General features: G+C 42.5%; 1 protein-coding gene across 3 annotated transcripts in view; it reads left to right on the forward strand.

Moving 5' to 3' along the window:
* The first annotated feature begins 1522 nt into the window (after window positions 1-1522).
* Window positions 1523-18050, forward strand: part of lingo2 (leucine rich repeat and Ig domain containing 2) — a 200079-nt gene continuing 183551 nt past the window's right edge. For 2 of the 3 annotated variants that reach the window (XM_068595438.1, XM_068595437.1), the window contains exon 1: window positions 1523-2222. The gene's annotated coding sequence lies outside the window, so the exon portion shown is untranslated. The remainder of the gene's footprint in view (window positions 2223-18050) is intronic. The other variant, XM_068595439.1, reaches the window with a different exon arrangement.

The following is an 18050-nucleotide window of genomic DNA, read 5'->3' on the forward strand; positions in this document are numbered from 1 at the left end:
AAGCAGTTGAGGTAAAGCAGCAGAGACGTCGCGTAAAAAATGCTTGTTTTTCTGGAGAAATGATCCACGTCATTGTCGGGAAATAGGACAGCGGCTAATTCTGACACTGACACGTGACTGCTAATGATAATGCAGATCATATGCTGTTGGCAGGCGTTGCCCTTTTTATGAATAAAATCATGGACTTCCTGGACAACAGATTAGTGTAAAATGGTTTTAGTTCCAAAACAACACTTTTCTTTCTCGGAAAAAAAAACCCCTCAAACGTGATGACATTGTTGACATGAAGGGTAGACGTACGTGATGGATGGAATAAAGTCAGCAAGTGACCCTGCCGAAGGCACTTTAACATTTGGCTCAGAGCTTTGGTGACAAGGTGTTGATGGGATGCGAGCTTGCCTTGATACTATCAAGGTCAGCATCCTGTTATCTGTACCAAATGGAAGCATTATGTAATCAACATACTCTGTGCGTCTTGTGTCAGTTGTACACAACTGTCGGGCCAAACAGTGCTCATGCTGCAGGGCATGAACATGTGAGGGGTTACACAAGTATAAAGAAAACAAGCAACCTCTCCTGGACCGGGAATCCCAGGCTCAGCAAGATAATTGCCCGGCTTTGGTAATGTTGGTAGTGTGAAAAGAGCATGTATTGTTGCCATACAGCTCTTAGCAGATGACAATATGAGTATGCCACAACTGGTCTCCGCGTGAATACATGTGGGAAGGTGAGATACTGTATGTGGGAGGCTTTTCCAGAAACGTTTCAGAAATTTCTTTTGTTTCTAATTGTTCTTCACATTGTTATTGTGTTCTACCTCTGGGCTAGTAATCACTGTGTATGTACACGCCATGATAACAGAATTTCTGCCTATTTGTTTAGGTGGCTAATTATATAAATATACGGCCGCTACTGCACATGTATTGTCCTTGTTTCTATGCAGTGTGCAGCTCCCTTGTTTGCTATTTTTGTCTTTGTCTCCACTCGCTCTACACAGTTGGCCGGCATCAACTACTGAACCGACTCCACTTTACACAAAAGTTACGGCAAGAGAGCTATGCAGAACAGTGTTAACTCGTGGGACATTTAGTAATCGGGTAACAAGGATGATGAAAGGAGATTAGATTGCCTCTTGGCTCGGTGCTCTTCTCCATGCTGCTGCTCCTTTTCTTCATATCTATTTCATTTTACATATTTATCATAGCATTATTTGTTTCTCTGAGGAGTATGGGCGGTGAACCTTTCTGTCTGACATGGCTGGCAATGGCACAGCAGCAATTGTTAAAAGCCAGAACTAGAGATGAGCATGTCTGTGTGTGTGTGTGTGTGTGTGTGTGTGTGTGTGTGTGTGTGTGTGCGTGTGTGTGTGTGTGTGTGTGAGGGAAGAAGAGGAGGAGGAAAGAGAAAACGAAAGGGTGGGGAGGTGCAGAGAGAAGAAGGGAGGGGGCATGTACTCGGGAGCGTGAAGGCGAGAGAGAGAGAGAGAGAGAGCCGGAGAGAGAGAGAGACGGAGCGAGAGAACAAGCGGCTGGCTTCATTCCGCTGCTTTCTCAGCATCCATTCTGTGAGATCCTATTCTGGAGAGGACAGAGCTATCTAACAGGCAAATTGGAGGAGGAAAAAGGGGGAAAAATCCATTGAAGAGCGAGGATATCGAGGAAAATATCAGCTCATCAGGGCTCACTGGCATCCACTATCACCTTTTTATAGCTTTGGCAGAGCTGTCTGAAAGTTTCCGTCCGGGGGGGGGACACCCTCCCCTTGTTGTGGGGATGAACAGCGGATGCTGAATTTCATTCCTGAAGGCAGAAGGAGAGCTGTGAATACCGGCTGGATTCACTTGCAGTGGAGCTGGTAGTGCGCACCAACAGAGATACGACAGTGCCTCTGTCTCTCTTTTCGCTCAGTCTCTCACGCACGCATTTTTCCAGTAGAATACATGTCATTATTTCCCCGTGCCAAGGTGGAATATCAGGTGGAGGCAACCTAAAAGAGAATCCTCCGCACCAGGGAAGTAAAGGGGAACGGATTATGTGAGAGAAAAAAATCAATGAAGGTCATCCTGTTCAAAAAAGTAAGTTCTGATCAGAAAAGGCTTTGAATTGGGCTCTGATTCTGAGAGACTTGGAGGATTTTTGCCCTTTTTGTCTTTTGTTGTGGAGCAGCAATGAGCTTCAGACCCCTTATCTTGTGGACTATGGGGTTCTGGATGGGATTTCAAGGTAAGGACACATCCACGGGCTCTTGTATATTAATAGCACACTCCAGGTTTTTTGAAAAAAACAGGGCAGATTAGGTTGCCGGAAAAAAAAGCTCAGCAAGACACAGTGAAGTGGGCAAGAGAGAGAGTGGAATGGAAAAGGTGCGAAAGTCTTCGTCTTGACCGTATTTAACCAGTTTTACAGAAAGTGCAAAGTTAAGATAAACATCTAATTGTTTTTTTTATGGCTATCAGAAGGCTCTACAGAGAAGACTGTCCCTTTGTGTATTGGCATACTTATGCAGGTGTGTTTGCTGTCCGGAAAGGGATCCATCTCCTGGCTTCCTCGCTCCATCGTGGTTATCACCAGGGGAGGCTGCTAGAGGAAGGGATATAATTGCGGTGGTTGTTTGTCCTCGTCTTTGCAACAGCTAGTATCAGTGAGCTCAGGGGATTACTTTTATACAGTGTGGCCACATTTTATTCATAACCGCAAGTGCCTCTCTGCATTTTAAAGGCTCTTCGACCCTTTTATCTCTGCTCACAGAGAACTGATTGTGTCCAGCATTACACTATCTCAACCGCTCTACATTATACCTTCCCCTTCACCTTTCTGTGTATCCAAATTTGTCATTGCAATGCCTCTCTTTTCATATCTCTTCATAGCTCTATTTGTCTTGCTGTTTCTCTCCAAATGGGAAAATGATGATACAATTATTTTTCTTAGTCTCTGGTTTGACGAGTTCCCTTCCGGATGGAAATTAGGACTGTTTTCTGAGACATTGAACAGACTAAGAGACGGCAGGTTGAAGGTATACCATAGTGTTCTTTTTTTTTGGGGGGGGGGGGGGGGGGGGAAGTGAATCGGCTGCCCTCTTGATCAAAACCAGCCAAGAGCAAAGCTCCCTCCTTTTGTAAAGCAACGCTTGAAATATTCATGGTTGCATGAGCATCCTGTTGGTCCCCTGAAATATTTAAATTAATTGAATAATAAATAAGCTGTCAAACCTGCACTCTGGCCTGGGCAGATGATTACAATGCTCCTCCTCATGTAACATGCAGAAATACTGACCATTAAACGCCTTTGCCTCTGAATCTGACAATTTCAAAAGAAGTGTCTCTCCTCTTGCAAAACATCCACTGGGGGGAAGTGGAGCCTGATGGGAAGTTGATGACAGCTCCTGTGTATCTGGCGTGGACTAGCTGTAGGTGGCTCAAATTGTTCCCCTGCATACGTGTATCTTGATTGCAAGAAGCTACTGTGCAGTAATAACCTATTGAAATCACATTTAGCATTCTAGAGGCACAGTGTGATCATTCGCTTCCTCCTTGAAAGAGATGCAAACGTGCGATCTGTTCTGCCTGCTGTGTTCATGGAATCTAATGAGCTGCACATCATGTATACGTCAAATATCCATATTAGTGTGCACACATATCCATATTAGTGTGCACATATGTGGAAGAAGCAAAGAGTATTTGAGTGTATCTGGTGTCTGCGTGGGTGTGTATTTGTCCAGAGCTCTGTGCCTCATCCCTTTTTGATGTTTTATTGAGTGTTAAGCATGGTCGGACTGACGCATTGCCTCTGATATGGAGTAGCATGGTTAAAGGAAAGCACTAAGACAGACTTTGCTCCTCCTTGTACTTCCTTTAACTCTGAATTAGCAATGCTGTGTCTGCTTCTTTAAGCCCTTTGGATTTGGTAAATGGTTTGGTTCAGGCACTGTATATGTGCATTCGTGGGAATCTGTGTCTGCATGTAAGCACGTAGGCTATACGTGTGTGTGTCTGTGGGTGTCTGTGTGTGTCTGTGTGCGTGCGTGCAGGTCGGGTGCTCGCTTAGGTGAGTGTCTGCCTACGTGTGAATAATCCCCTTCTCTCTGTTAAAGGGGATTTACAGTATGGAGTCTGTTTTTTTTCCCCCCATTTCTGATGATGGCAAAGAAGTCAAAGACGAGGCCTTCCATTTCCTGTGATATGATGCATCCACTGAATCACAGGAAAGACAGAACTAAGGAAAGCAGTCCTTTTATACCTCGTGATTATGCAGTGCCATTGTATGTTCATATGGGGCCAATATGAGGTAGAAATGCAGGGTTTTTTTGTATTTATTTCACACAGAATCTGAGTTTGAATCAGTATGCATGCACGACAGTAGGCAGCTGAAATTTGACACCTTCAGGTGCAATAAATCATTTGCAATCATGTGTGCCTTTTTGGTTTGGTAGCAGCAACATTTCAGTTAAACATAGAACATGCAATTCAGGCCTAGGATTGTAATCTACAGGTCTAAAATGTATTGTTTTTATTACAACAGGCTTTCATTGTCGAGTATGGGTTCATCAACATGAATATTTTATGAATATAAATAGCTGTTGTGAAGTTTGCAAAGATGGTTAGCCTTAAGGGAGTGGCATGCTGTTACAAAACCACATCTTATGGAATCAAATAAAGTGCTGGTCAGGAATGTGTTGTGGAATATCAATTGCATTGTTGTAATGCTGGATTTAAACTAAATTAACATATTTACTATCTTATGCCTCAGATATCAGAGCTCATTATTGTCTTTTTAGCTTTTTTTACTTTACTTTAGGGAAAACAAAGGCAAATAGCTGAGATTATTTACTTACTGAACTTGCAAAAATGACTTGAAATGGAAACAATAGCTCTATTAATACATAAATGCACAGCACAGGAAGATGATTTTTTTTTTAAATCTGAGATTGAGATTAGCTTGCATTTGAGTTCAAAGGTTGGCTGCAGTGCAGTGGGATATTTACACATCCACGAAGAGATCTGCTCCAGAATAGGCCTACATGAATTAATGATTTACTGAGATATCATGTGACATCAGTTTATCATAAAGACCTGTGTACCAAAGTCTTTAAAATACAGCTAAAAGTCTATGTTAGGAAAACAATGACGTTTTAAGATTGGTCCTCCATGTAAATGTACATGCTGACATCTGTGTTAGTCTGTTGTCTCAACAGAGGACGGCAGTGAAGCACACATGTGACTAAACGATAACATCCTTGGCCATAATGTTTAATGCTTCTTTGTGCAGTGTGTAATGGGACATTGTGTAGACGAAAAGAGAGCTCTGTCAAAAACGAGACCCAGAAGCACAACAGCGTATTTTTAGCCTGTCCATTAAGGACATGGAAGAAAAATCAATGATCACAGACTGAAACACTGGGTTTCAAATTTAAGCTTTTTCCCCCCTCTCTCTGACCTTTTGGATACAGTTGGGAATGTGTACTTTGTAAAATATCATATTCTAACTTGGTCAATGACACATCCCATAGACGCCAATGAAAAAACGTCATCTTGTTTCTTTTATATTATTCATTCCGAATTTCATTTACAAGGTACGTAACACATGATGGCTTTCCCACACACGTCCAGTTTGAGAGCTAATATGTGTCTGATAGTTGCTGTCACACATAACACTTCAACATACTCAGGCTGGCTGTCATGAGCCACACATCTGCCGCATGTGCACCACCAGCTGGCTCAGACAAACAGAAGACCTTTTTTTTTTTTTTTTTTTTTTTTTGTAAATGGAGGTCTGGTCAACCGGAGACCGAGCCGTGAACGGATGCAGCTGATCTGTTGTCAGCCCCTTCGAATCCCTGATGAGGCGAAACACAATATGCACCAACAGCTGGGTCGTTTATGGAATATGCTTACTCATCATGGTCGTCTGCCACTGGAAGTAGGGACAAATTATTTGAGTTTAGTAGAATCCGCTTCATAGAAAAGGGGAAAAGATTAAATTAAATGAAGCTCATTTATTAGCAAAAAAAACAACAACGTCATCCCTTTCCTCAAATACATTTTGGGGAAGACCTTTGGACTACTACACTCACCACAATCTCACTAAAGTGACCTGAACAAAAGCGTTGGACAAATCCATATGTGCACAGTGTCCATCAATCATCAAAAACATTGAGCAAGTCTAATGATATCACTTAAAGTAAGTTAGACTGAGCTAAAACAGGAAAATAGCCAGTTCATGGTATCCACAAAAGAGATGTGCTTGACAAAAGACTTAAAGAAATGGAACACAAAGGATGCTTTTGTCTGGCGTCTGCTGCAGACGTGATGTGCTAAGTTGCTGCTGGTGGCAGTGCAGCCCTTCTGGGACCTAGTAACCAGGAAGAGGCTGTTTCTGGCAGGAGGACTGATCTACAGCTTCCTTTGACAGTGACCTTGCTGTTTGTGTCACTTTGCAGCTTGACCTTGTCAGGCAAGCTGCCGAGGGCGTGTCGTACCACCTTTTGGAAAAAAATCCCTTTCTCTGTGTGTCGACAAGTAGCATTAGTAAGGGTCAGGGGGGGGACGTAGCTGGAAAAGACTCGGGCGCAGACAGTGTCGCCCGATATGGCAGTTGAGAAAGAGAAAACAAAAAAAGGGTTTTGGGATATTCCCCTCGAGAAAAAAACGACAGAGATCAAATGTCCTCAAGCAGTGTTCGCAGTTTAAATGAAGAGACCCTTGTGATATAACCTTCTCTTCCACTCAACTGAGCAAGCACACAGTTCAGAGTACAAGCATACAGCCTTTTACCTGGCATGTTTCTTTCTTGATTAGGACGGGAGACATTAGTGAATGCTACTATCGGTATTACAACAATAACCCTTTCTTTTATCCTTTATAAATGAAGACCTATAAAAGGCATAGCGAGTACAAAAGATATGATTCTCAGGCAGTTTGCTTTCCAGTCACAAGAGGTTGCTTCATTAAATGCTGTACCCAGTGAGGAGAGCATCAGTGAGGTTTCTTGAAGTCACAAAATGCCTCCAGAAACAAAACCTAAAGTGATATGAAAGCATGTGATTTTCATTTTCAAAATGTGTTCGTATGTCAGCACCAGGCTGGAAAACTAGAGAGGTACAAATTATTTCACATGCAGCAAAAAGTCTGTTTTGGGAAAACATCCTGTCTTGTGATTGGTGCTGCTGTTCTGCCAGTCCAGATGTTGCCTCTGTGGCTTATTACCACCAGCCTACATGTAAACGTACATGTCATCCGGTTCAGTGTTAGCCTGTTGTCTCAACATATGTGACACGTACGATAGCATCCTCATATTGCGTAATGCTTCTTTGTGCAGTGTGTGATGAGACATTGTGTCCCTGCATGTTTTCTTAAACCATGTAAATCAGCCGGTGTTCACCTCAGCAATACATCGGTTGCTCCACAAACAGTCAAACGCAGCCAAACCACTTACGTGCCATTACTGACCAGTCCGGCTTTGTTAGGCTAATTAAGCGTCATCAAATATTCACACAGTAGTATAACCTTCCTTCATCCGAATAGCAAGAAAAGATTGATACTGGCTCTTTTTCAACAGAGCCAATGGTGGAGCCGTCCATTTTGTTTTTTGCCTCCATCAGCTACTTCAGGATGTCCTTCCTCACAGAGACTTTGCCACCTTCGTCCTTTCTCCCCACCCTGAGTTTTCAGCGGTGAAGCAGGGCATTTAGAGTATTGACTGTGTTGCTCTTTAGATGATAACAGAAATGCTGTGTCTTGTGTATCAAGGTGAGGGCCTACTTACACATTCACCTCTTTGGTGTGGGCATTGTTTTGTTAGGCTTCATCCACGGTCCCATTAAATGACAGGCATTAGCAGAGCAGATCGAGGGTTTACCTTCAAGGTTAGAGCATTTACATATTCAGCATGTGCACTTTTGTGTGAAATGTATTTAATCCCAGATTAATATTTCAGCATAAATATGTGCAAGACCAGACTTCACTCATGTGTTGCTCTCAACACAAAGATTGCCAGTTAAAAAAATACCTCTCAAGTATGGGACAGACTTTAGATTTAAAATGAATGCTTGAGCTGCTGCTCAGAAATGTTTATTCATTACAAACATGGCAGTATTGCCGCCTCTGCTTCACAGGTAGAGTGGGTAATGCCAGAGCGCAGCGGTTTCCCTGTAACAATAGTGGACATGCCACTACATGGATACCTCCGTCTCTGAGGACACTATGGATTCTCCAAAAGCACTTGTGCCTCTTACGTCGGGCGAGCTCCCGTAACCCTGCTTCTGCCAGATTATCAAAGGCTCTCAACACGCCACTAGGCCTGCACTTGTTAGTGCAGGTCACGGATCCTGCACCCCGCCCCCTCCTCTTTCGGGCTTCCAGCTGATATGGACCAAAGTGCAGCTTGGATGTTTGTTGCTAGCGTATGTTTTAAGGAGTCTGTGGGGAAGAGCAAGCGCACCTCCACATCTTAAAACCCCACTAAGCGCAGGAGAGGCTTGCTTTGGGGCCGCCGAGTGGTTCGTCTCCCCAGGTGTTGGATGTTCACACGGTGTTGTGCTCGGTCTCGTGGACAATTTTCATCCCCTAGGGGGGGGGAATATGTTTCAATCTGCAAGTGTAGTAAACGAGGGAGAGAATACAAAATGAAACGGCGGGAGTCCGGAAAGGAAATAATAGGTCCAATACTACATACAGCAGTTAATCAATTTCATAATTGATGGCCCTGCCTTTTGTTGAGCTTCGGCGCCTAAATGTCGATCCTGACTATTCTACTGGTGTTAAAAGAAGACTGGCAAGATGACGTGAGATTAATTCCAGTTCAGGCACAAAAAGCGCATTATAACAGCCCCGTTGCATTTAAGTGACAGTTGGCTGCCATCCAGTGAGCGCAACCAACCCGATGTCATAACGGTTGCTCCTGAACTGCCACACGCTGCACCCGCAGACACCTCCTGCTCTATTTCAGGCTTTTGCATGAACTGCTAATAAATAGGGAGGCGGGGCTGGGAATCAGTGTTGCTTTTAATGTATTGCATGCTTCTTTCTTACACTGGTATAATCTCAGATAGCTGTCAGTTGGGCGAGGGACTCATTAGAGCCATTGTCATGCCGTTGCTCCTGGGCTGAGGAGCATAAGGAATAGATAAGACCTCCTCTTCTCTCGCTCTTTTTTTTTTTTATATATCCTTTTCTTTTCTCTGTCTGCTCAGCGTGTTACCAGGGGTTTGACTTTGAGTGGAAGCTCTCGACATTTTGGAGTTTTTCAGGGAGAGGATGGAGCTTCTGACAGCAGCACATAATCTTCTGCCTGCTGCGGACTTACTTGTGTTCGCCCGTTGGTTACACAGGGATGCTGTCTGATGATTCAGTTGCTCGCGTCGGGAGCCAATGTGAGCTATTGTGTGTGTGCGCGAGACATTTGTGTGTTTGCTGGTTTATAGACAGCTATTGGATAGATGGAGAGAGGAGGGATTGGGAGTATAAAAGTGGATTACAATTTCTGGAGTGGCCAGGATGTCCTAATGTCTCCAGAAATCTGTTCTACACATGATTCATTTTTAAAAATTTAAATTTAGTAGCGGTGTTTTGGCTGATAATAGTGAATATGCGATTAGCTGGTATGTGCCTTACTACCCCATCACTTAACAAATGCCACTATAAATCCTTATCTAGTAGTACATTCTGGTTTAATAGGCAATTACTTTCCCAAGGTTTTTCCTTGCCTTATTTTATTACTTGTTTTTGCCCATTCAGTTTGGCACATTCAACAGGTATTATTAAGCGTTTTCAATGCGTGGTTGTGAATATAGTCTTAGTTGCTGCTAAAGTTGCGACAAGAAATGAACCATCCCTCAACAACCAACTAATAGCTAGGAAATGGCAGACAAACCCGATGTTTCATAACAATGTGACATTTATGACATCAACCATGAAAACAATACTTGCCCACATAGGGCTTTAATTCATCCTGATGTTATGCTATCGACATGAGGAAAGCAATTATGTAGGTCACCACGAGAGTTGTGTTTGTATTCACAGATGTGGTTTATTGAAATGTTTTTTTTGGACAAACTTTACGGGAGAGTTTATGTTTTGAGTTACACAAAAGGCTGCGATGCTTAACAGTATCAAAATGCCTTGGGAGAGTATACCACAACACTGCAACATCATCAAAAAGAGGATTATTATTTTTTGCGCCTCTGAAGGCAGTCCATGATGGAAGACCTAATATCCCCACAGTTGGTGAACTCTTTTCGCTTTTGTACTTTTTTTTCTTTCTAAAAATATCTGCATGCACTCCCAGTGGATCCACACCGTATGAAAGTTTCCAGTTAATGGCTCATGTCAGCTGGATGCCGGATGGGTCCGTATACCCCACGTTCACAGATGCGGGCTGTGTGACATAGATGGCATCGCGCGCCTCGGCGAATAAACCGATGGATGACAGCAGCGCGGTAACCGGCTCCCTCCCGCCACCCTTCTAAATGTGTGCAATGCATGACGGAGATTGTACATGACCTCCGAAAATCCTCAGCACACGCACTGCGAATTCAGCTCGCCTGCCACATTAGATATCGCGGGGCCGCACTGCCCACTTCACTTTGATGAGCCGCGAATTAAACCTCCACATTTAAACGTTGACCTTTACTTCAAAGTATACAAGCGCCGCTGCTATTGTCGACATGTGTAATTCCTAGCCTTGGATGCCGACATGGTCACTGTGAATTATAAATCAATGAGCATGTATTAGTGTAAAATCCCCCAGCACTTGGGGCTTTGCTTGAATGAATAGGAGGGAAACAGGGGCACCTCGAGGGATGTCAGGCTGTCCAACTGCTGGCCACAGCCTGGAGCCTGTCCATATAGATACACACAGACGGGGGGCTTATAACGCATTGGCGCTGTGTGTTTTCCTCCGTCTGTGTGAGCGCGCTTTGATTAGCTATGTGAGCAAAAGAAAAAGGCACTGTTGCATGATGCGTGCTGTTGGAATATAAATCCACAGGATATTACACATTTTCATAACGGTGACTCTTCTCGCTAATACTTGAAAACATTCACATGTATTTGGTGCAAACAATGACTTTTCCTGAAGATTATTTGTCAGCAACAATGGTTCGAAGTCGTAATTAACAGGACGGACGGACTTGGTTTGAACAGACACGAAGCTCAACAACTGGAACAACAACAACAGAAAAAGAGGACATCACAGTCCTGGACATGTGCCAATTACTTGATCTAGAGGGCATCCATGTCATGTGTGGTGCATATATATATATATATATATATATATATATATATATATATATATATATATATATATATATATATATATATATATATAACAAAAATACCACCTCTGCCATGAAAAAGGGAAAGTGTCTGGTTAGCGTAGCGTTTTCACTTTGACTATTAAATTAAGAAGCTGGAGAAAGTGTAGAGAAGCCCTTTAGTGTGCGTCTTTGCCCCACGCTGTTCGTACCTTCACAGTTCATGGACCTTGAACAACGGTTTTGCACGTCTCTCGTCAATGAAACAGCGGAGAGAGTGAAGGAGTTAAAATCAGTAAGAAGTACACTGAGGTTCCTGAACGTTGTCTTTCAGCGCCTGTGACTACTTGAGTTAGAAAATCTGTGTGTTTTGAGCAGAGAACGCTCACGTCTCCACTGCAAACCTGCTTGGAAATGTAGAACATGTTCTTAAAAATGTTCTCGCTGTACGTGAAAAATTGCAAAACATGATTTTTCTGTTAAATATATTCAATTGTATTATAATCCTCTGCAACATACAGTACACTAATAATACTGTACAAATAACAGTATATACAGTTTATATAATAAGATATAACACTTAAAAAGTGGCAGGGCTACACACACAATAACCCAATGCATACACAAACACACTTGCATAAACACTTCACCAAAATATGAATAATTTAGATTCTATGGACATACTAAGACGCATTATTTCTAAAAGCAGTCATCTGATAGTAGTTATTGTACATGACTGCTTCAGGAAGCCTGTTCAACATGTTGTGTTACTTAAGGAGGAAACAGCTTAGCTTCCTTCTAATTAGCAACTTAATGACCTGACACACTAAAAATGCTAAAACCAAATCACCACGTTTATGGTTTTATCTTTTGTAATTCATATGGATACACAGAACGGGCACACACGCATTCCACATGAGGTACACTTCAAGGCAGATTCTAGTTGATCGCACATTTACATATTTGGCCTGCAGGAAGAAAAATAAACGGCTATAACAGCGTACTGCAGGGTAATGGGATTGGCTTTCTGTGATGATGACATTAGAACTTGTATACAGTGAGGTTGAGGAGTGCATTATCTTGACAATTACGGTTCTAGTCGGAGATGAAAGCCTTCTGCCACGCTGTCTCGTGGCCCCTGCCTTTGGTCCTCAGGGTTGCCCATATACACAGCGACCCTGGTTCCCTCTCTTCCGGTGCAACACCCATCTAATACCATTAACGTTTCAACTGTCGGGGAGAAAAAAAAGTGCATAAATAATGTATTCCTTGGGTGTATCCTCCCCCAGATCAATGGCAACACAAAGACCATCTACAAAGACAGTTGGCTCAAGGCCATATTTGATCACTTCCACTGCGCACGATCACTGCTCCCTTTTTTGTCAGCCCTCAGAGACTCAATTATTTCCAAGTGTTTGTAAGCTATTGTTGAAAGAACAAGAAGTGAATATTTAAAGTTGGCGAGGGGAAGAAAAATCTTTGATGAGACATGAAAACAGCAGATGGATGGTAATAGTGAACCGTATTACACAGAGAGAGAGGAGGAGGAGGAGAAAGAGGAGAGAAGAGAATGATGTGACGCAGCATCCTATTCCTCTTAGGGAAGCCGGGAAAGGCGTTGTATGCAAGACAGCAGACAAGCCCATGCCGTGTTTATCCAGTATGACAGAGAGAAAGTACAAATTACAAAGCTCTTGAGCATTTGAAAGCAACTGATGGAGCAGGTCGTAGCAGTTAACCGATCAGCAGGAACTGGAGGACACCTCGGGTGGACTGTCCTCCTGAAAGGTGGACGTAAGAGATGCTCGGCGAGCTAATCTACTTGTTGTCTATTTGTCCGCGTTGTTCCACCAGAGCGCGTCAAAAACAACTAAGTCGAACACTTCTGAATGATCCAGTGGATGTTTAACATTATAAATGAATAGACGCGAGTACCACTGCAGCATTGTGGTCCAAGAAACAAGGGACAGCAGCGTCGTACCACAGAGGCACAGCTTTATTTTCCTCTAAAATCCCTTCCTGGGTTTGTTGCTCCTGATCCCGGATGACCGGGCTCACGGCCGGAGCTGTTCTCCGTGGGAAAAACTATTTTTCTGTTTTCCTTTTTTTTTTATAGCGGAGTCGTCTCTCCTTCAGCAAGAAGTGATGGTGCGTCCGATTGGCACCGTAGCACCACTCCGGCTGCGCCGCGGATAATGAGTGTTTGTGTGAAGGGCAAGGCACACACTTAAATTAGATCAAAAGGTCTGCTCTCCATGGGCATCAAACGGAGGACAGAAGTCACGCTCCAGCATGGGTCGTGTCATGCCTGTTTGCCTACTCGGATGTCATCCCACTTGGTAATGACTGGATCTGCTGAAAGAGACGTCTTTTGATGTGCAGTTCCCCGAGCGAGCCCATCTTGGTCTAATTTGCATTCCAGACAATATTTGAGGGATTAAAACTGTGTTGCTAATCAGCAAACTGTTGCAGCGTGACTCTAAAAACCATCGATGTGTGCGCTTTGTACAGTGGCACAGGACAAAGACTCCACCTGCTACAAGAGGCCTTAGTCACACTCCAGTTATTTTGGTTTTTCTTACCCAACTTCAAGCTGTAACATCTTCATGCCTAGCTCGCACTAACACTGAGTAGTGTGTATGTGATATATATATATATATATCTCTATATCTCTCTATATATATATATCTCTCTCTATATATATATATATATATCTCTATATATATATATCTATATCTATCTATCTATATATAGAGAGAGAGAGAGAGAGAGAGAGATGAACTGAACTCTGAAGTGCTGTGATCTTTAGATATATCTATATCGAGAGAGAGAGAGACACAGAGAGAGAGAGAGAGAGAGAGAGAGAGAGAGAGAGAGAGAGAGAGAGAGAGAGAGAGAGAGAGACACAGAGAGAGAGAGACACAGAGAGAGAGAGACACAGAGAGAGATAGATAGATAGAGACAGATAGAGACAGATAGAGACAGATAGAGACAGACAGACAGACAGACAGACAGACAGACAGACAGACAGACAGACAGACAGACAGACAGACAGACAGACAGACAGACAGACAGACAGACAGACAGACAGACAGACAGACAGACAGACAGACAGACAGACAGACAGACAGACAGACAGACAGACAGACAGACAGACAGACAGATAGATAGATAGATAGATAGATAGATAGATAGATAGATGAACTGAACTCTGAAGTGCTGTGATCTTTAGATACTTATTAATGAGGGACTGATTTAACTGCCTAAGACCTTTGTTAACCTATTGTTTTAAGTCCCATACATACACTGCCTGGCCAGAAAAGAAGGTCACACACACTAATATTTGGTTGGACCGCCGTTAGCTTTGATTACAGCATTCGCTGTGGCATCATTTCCATGAGCTGCTGCAATGTCACAAGATTCCTTTCCATCCAGTGTTGCATTAATTTCTCACCAAGATCTTGTATTGATGATGGTGGAGTCTGACCGCTGCACAAAAGCATCTCCAGCACATCCCAAAGACTCTAAATGGGGTTCAGGTCTGGACTCCATGTGTGAACATGATGCCTCATGCTCACTGAACCACTCTGTCACAATCTGAGCCCAGTGAATCCTGGCATTGTCATCTTGGAATATGATCGTGCCATCAGGGAAGAAAACATCCATTGATGGAATAACCTGGTCGTTGCTGAACCTCGACCTGAGCATCTGCAGCAACCCCAGATCACAGCACTGCCCCACAGGCTTGTACAGAAGGCAGTAGTAGTTACATCCAGATGGCAGCTTTTTTTTTGGCCAGGCAGTGTGTACTAAAAGAAGCTCGGAGTCCTGGAGGAGTGAAGACAGATCACCTTTTGGATTTGGACTTGGCGTGCTTTCATCAACACCAAAAAATATTGAATACAGCTTTGTTCTCTCAAAAAAATGTGTTTCATTTTGTTTGTCATTGGCCTTTTACTGGGAACTACACACTGCTTTGTTTAGTAAGATGACAACAGATTGATGTTGTTAGTGTGGATGATGACGACTTACTTTTCACGTTTGAAAAAAATATCTCTTTATCAGGATAAACTGCTGGTATGAATCAGTTGTTTTCAGTCTACAGTTAAATGGCTGTACACTAATATTATTTTCAAAATGGTAGAAGTATGTATAATGTTGCATGGGCTCTTATCTATATCAATTTAAATAATAAAACAAAACACTTTGGAAGGTGACGGATAAAAATGACAGTAAATGATGCAATACCTTAATGAGAGCAAAGGCACCAGAGCACCACATTGTTATCGAATGTATATTTTTTAATCACTTTGGTTTCATCCTTCACTCGATTTACATCTCACCATCAACCACTGACATAACAATCTGTCGCCTCGTTGAAAATGTGGCGCAGATCGTCGGTTGATAAGCGGGAGGCTGGCGCCTGTCATCGGAAATATGATTAGAAAAGTCTGTGTTGTTGGCAGAAAGCGTCTCCTCTTGTCACTGCTGTTTGATTTAGAGGATTCACGCCTTAGTAATGGAGTCAACCTTTCAGCATGTTGTATTGGCACCGTGTCACATGATCACCGCCCCCTGCATGTACGTGGCGAGCCGTCTTTTATTCCCGCTCAAATGGAAAAATGTGGAATTGAATGTAATTAAGAGGTGATGAATTGGCTCACCATCTGGTCAAGCAAACTATAAATTAGTTTTAAATGGGAGCCACGCTGATTATTGGACAAACAGATCCCAGTTTGTTTTCAGTCTGAACTAAGTACCTTTTGTCACGTTTGATCAAGAAAACAGTGTTACAGTAAACTGCACTGAAAATATGGCGCTTCATTAGTTCCGTTTTATGGACATTGTTCAAACTACTCCTCCTTGTTGACGATGAGCTCAGGTAACCTTGTGTGTACTACTTTGATGAGAGGGGTGAACCTTCATTAGATTTTAAGTAGGTCACTGTCGGTGCAGGAGCAGGTTACAGTGTGTTATATGCCTGCAAGCAAGAAGTACACCTGGGGGACGGGGCTTTTGGCCTCGGATGTGGAACACAAGCGCTGTGCTCTAACATATTTAAGACATTAATCTAGGCCAGTATTATTACCTGAGCATGATTGTTTTGCAGAAAATTTGAGCAATTTGTGACTCGTAATGAGCATTGCTATGGGCACAGCACTGATGAACATTTGGGAAACTAAACATACCAAACCGTTTAGTTTGGTTATGCAGCTCGGTTCATTATTGTCTTCATTGTTTTGTGCAGTGGTTTAACATTCTGTTTTTTAAAAAAATCCATCGTTCATACTGTTCTTATGAGACTTAACATCATTGATAGTTGATATTTATACCGCATTTCTTTTTTTAAATGTAATGGGTGGTATTATTGTTACTTCATCTTGATACAGTTCTTATGCTAATTGCTATGTTTGGTGCAGATGGGGTGTGAAATAGTTCCATGTCCCCTTCTGCAGTCTAAAATGTGCATATATGCAGTTTTAGGAGTTTTTTTTTTTTTTTTTACTCTTCCCTCCCGCTGTCATCTGGGCTATATACTGCATTTAATTCCACTCGACTGCATGACTTCATGTCTCTTATCTTTCCCTCTGCGATAACATCTTACATTTAAGATGTCTGTGACACCGCCATACAAGACATTTTTTAAGCTTCTACAGAACAAAGATATTCTCCATGTTTTCCTCAGTGTGGATTTGCATTTTGTATCCTGAAACTTTTCTGCAGATTTCTGCTTTTATAAGTTGCCTTTTAGTTTCCCTTTACTTTAAGAAGTATGCAACCGTATCCTGCTGTTGTACTGGGGCTCTGAAGATCTTTGACTGGTGATTGTACTTTTTGTAGAGCTGGAGGTCCTACAGGAGGGTAGGGAAGGGTAATGAGGTTGGAGATTGATATCCGGTATTGTCTTTGTGCCTTTTGAAAATGAACTTCCATCTGGGTTTCTCCTTACCGGCACACTCCATCAAAGAATTACCACACTGATATTGATATTATACTTACAGTTAGTTGATACTGTATCTATACACACACTCATTCCTGTAAGATGACAAGGGTCATGAGCTCTTCCTTGAAGCGTTGATCATCATGTTGCAGCACAAACACATACGAAGGCTTTTACATTCATATTCACATCGAAGAAAAGTCTCCAGTTTAGGTGAACTCCATATTATTACACTCTGGAGAGAACATGCACACAGAAAATGCCAAGACAAAAGGTCTGGGCACAGGATGTGCAGTTACACTTCTAATATGCAGGCTTTAAAGTACAGCACTGAGTGATTGACCTTCGGTTTCGGCGGCTCACTCCACAGTTCCTTTGTGGGTTGTATTGGACCGGCTGTCAGATCCCTCTCAAGCAGGAACTTTGATCCCTCGGCCGCTCTCGGAGGTGGTGACATTTGGCGAGCTTTGACCTTTTGAAGCAGTTTTTTCCTTTCTGAAATTAGATTGAGAGAGAGAGAGAGAGAGAGAGAGAGAGAGAGAGAGAGAGAGAGAGAGAGAGAGAGAGAGAGAGGAGGAAGTAAATCCAAAGCTTGTTGATAAGAATTCACTGTATATGTAAAATAACAACATTTGCAGTTTACAATAATAATGCAGTAATAAAATACTTACATGTTATGTCAAAAGCGTACCTGAGTCAATACACGGATTGATTTTCATTGAAGTTACATTACAAGTGTGTTTCAGCAGACACTGCTATTTGAAAGTTTGCTTTTGTAATGTAGTTATATAATATATTAAAATGAAATGTTTGATTCTTGAATCTTTTGGGTTCCAACTTTTGGAATGAACAGGACTGTGTT

This window comes from Clinocottus analis, unplaced genomic scaffold (assembly GCF_023055335.1).
Source record: "Clinocottus analis isolate CAN_PGR_092001 unplaced genomic scaffold, fCliAna1.0.p SCAF_10, whole genome shotgun sequence".
NCBI classification, from domain to species: domain Eukaryota; kingdom Metazoa; phylum Chordata; class Actinopteri; order Perciformes; family Cottidae; genus Clinocottus; species Clinocottus analis.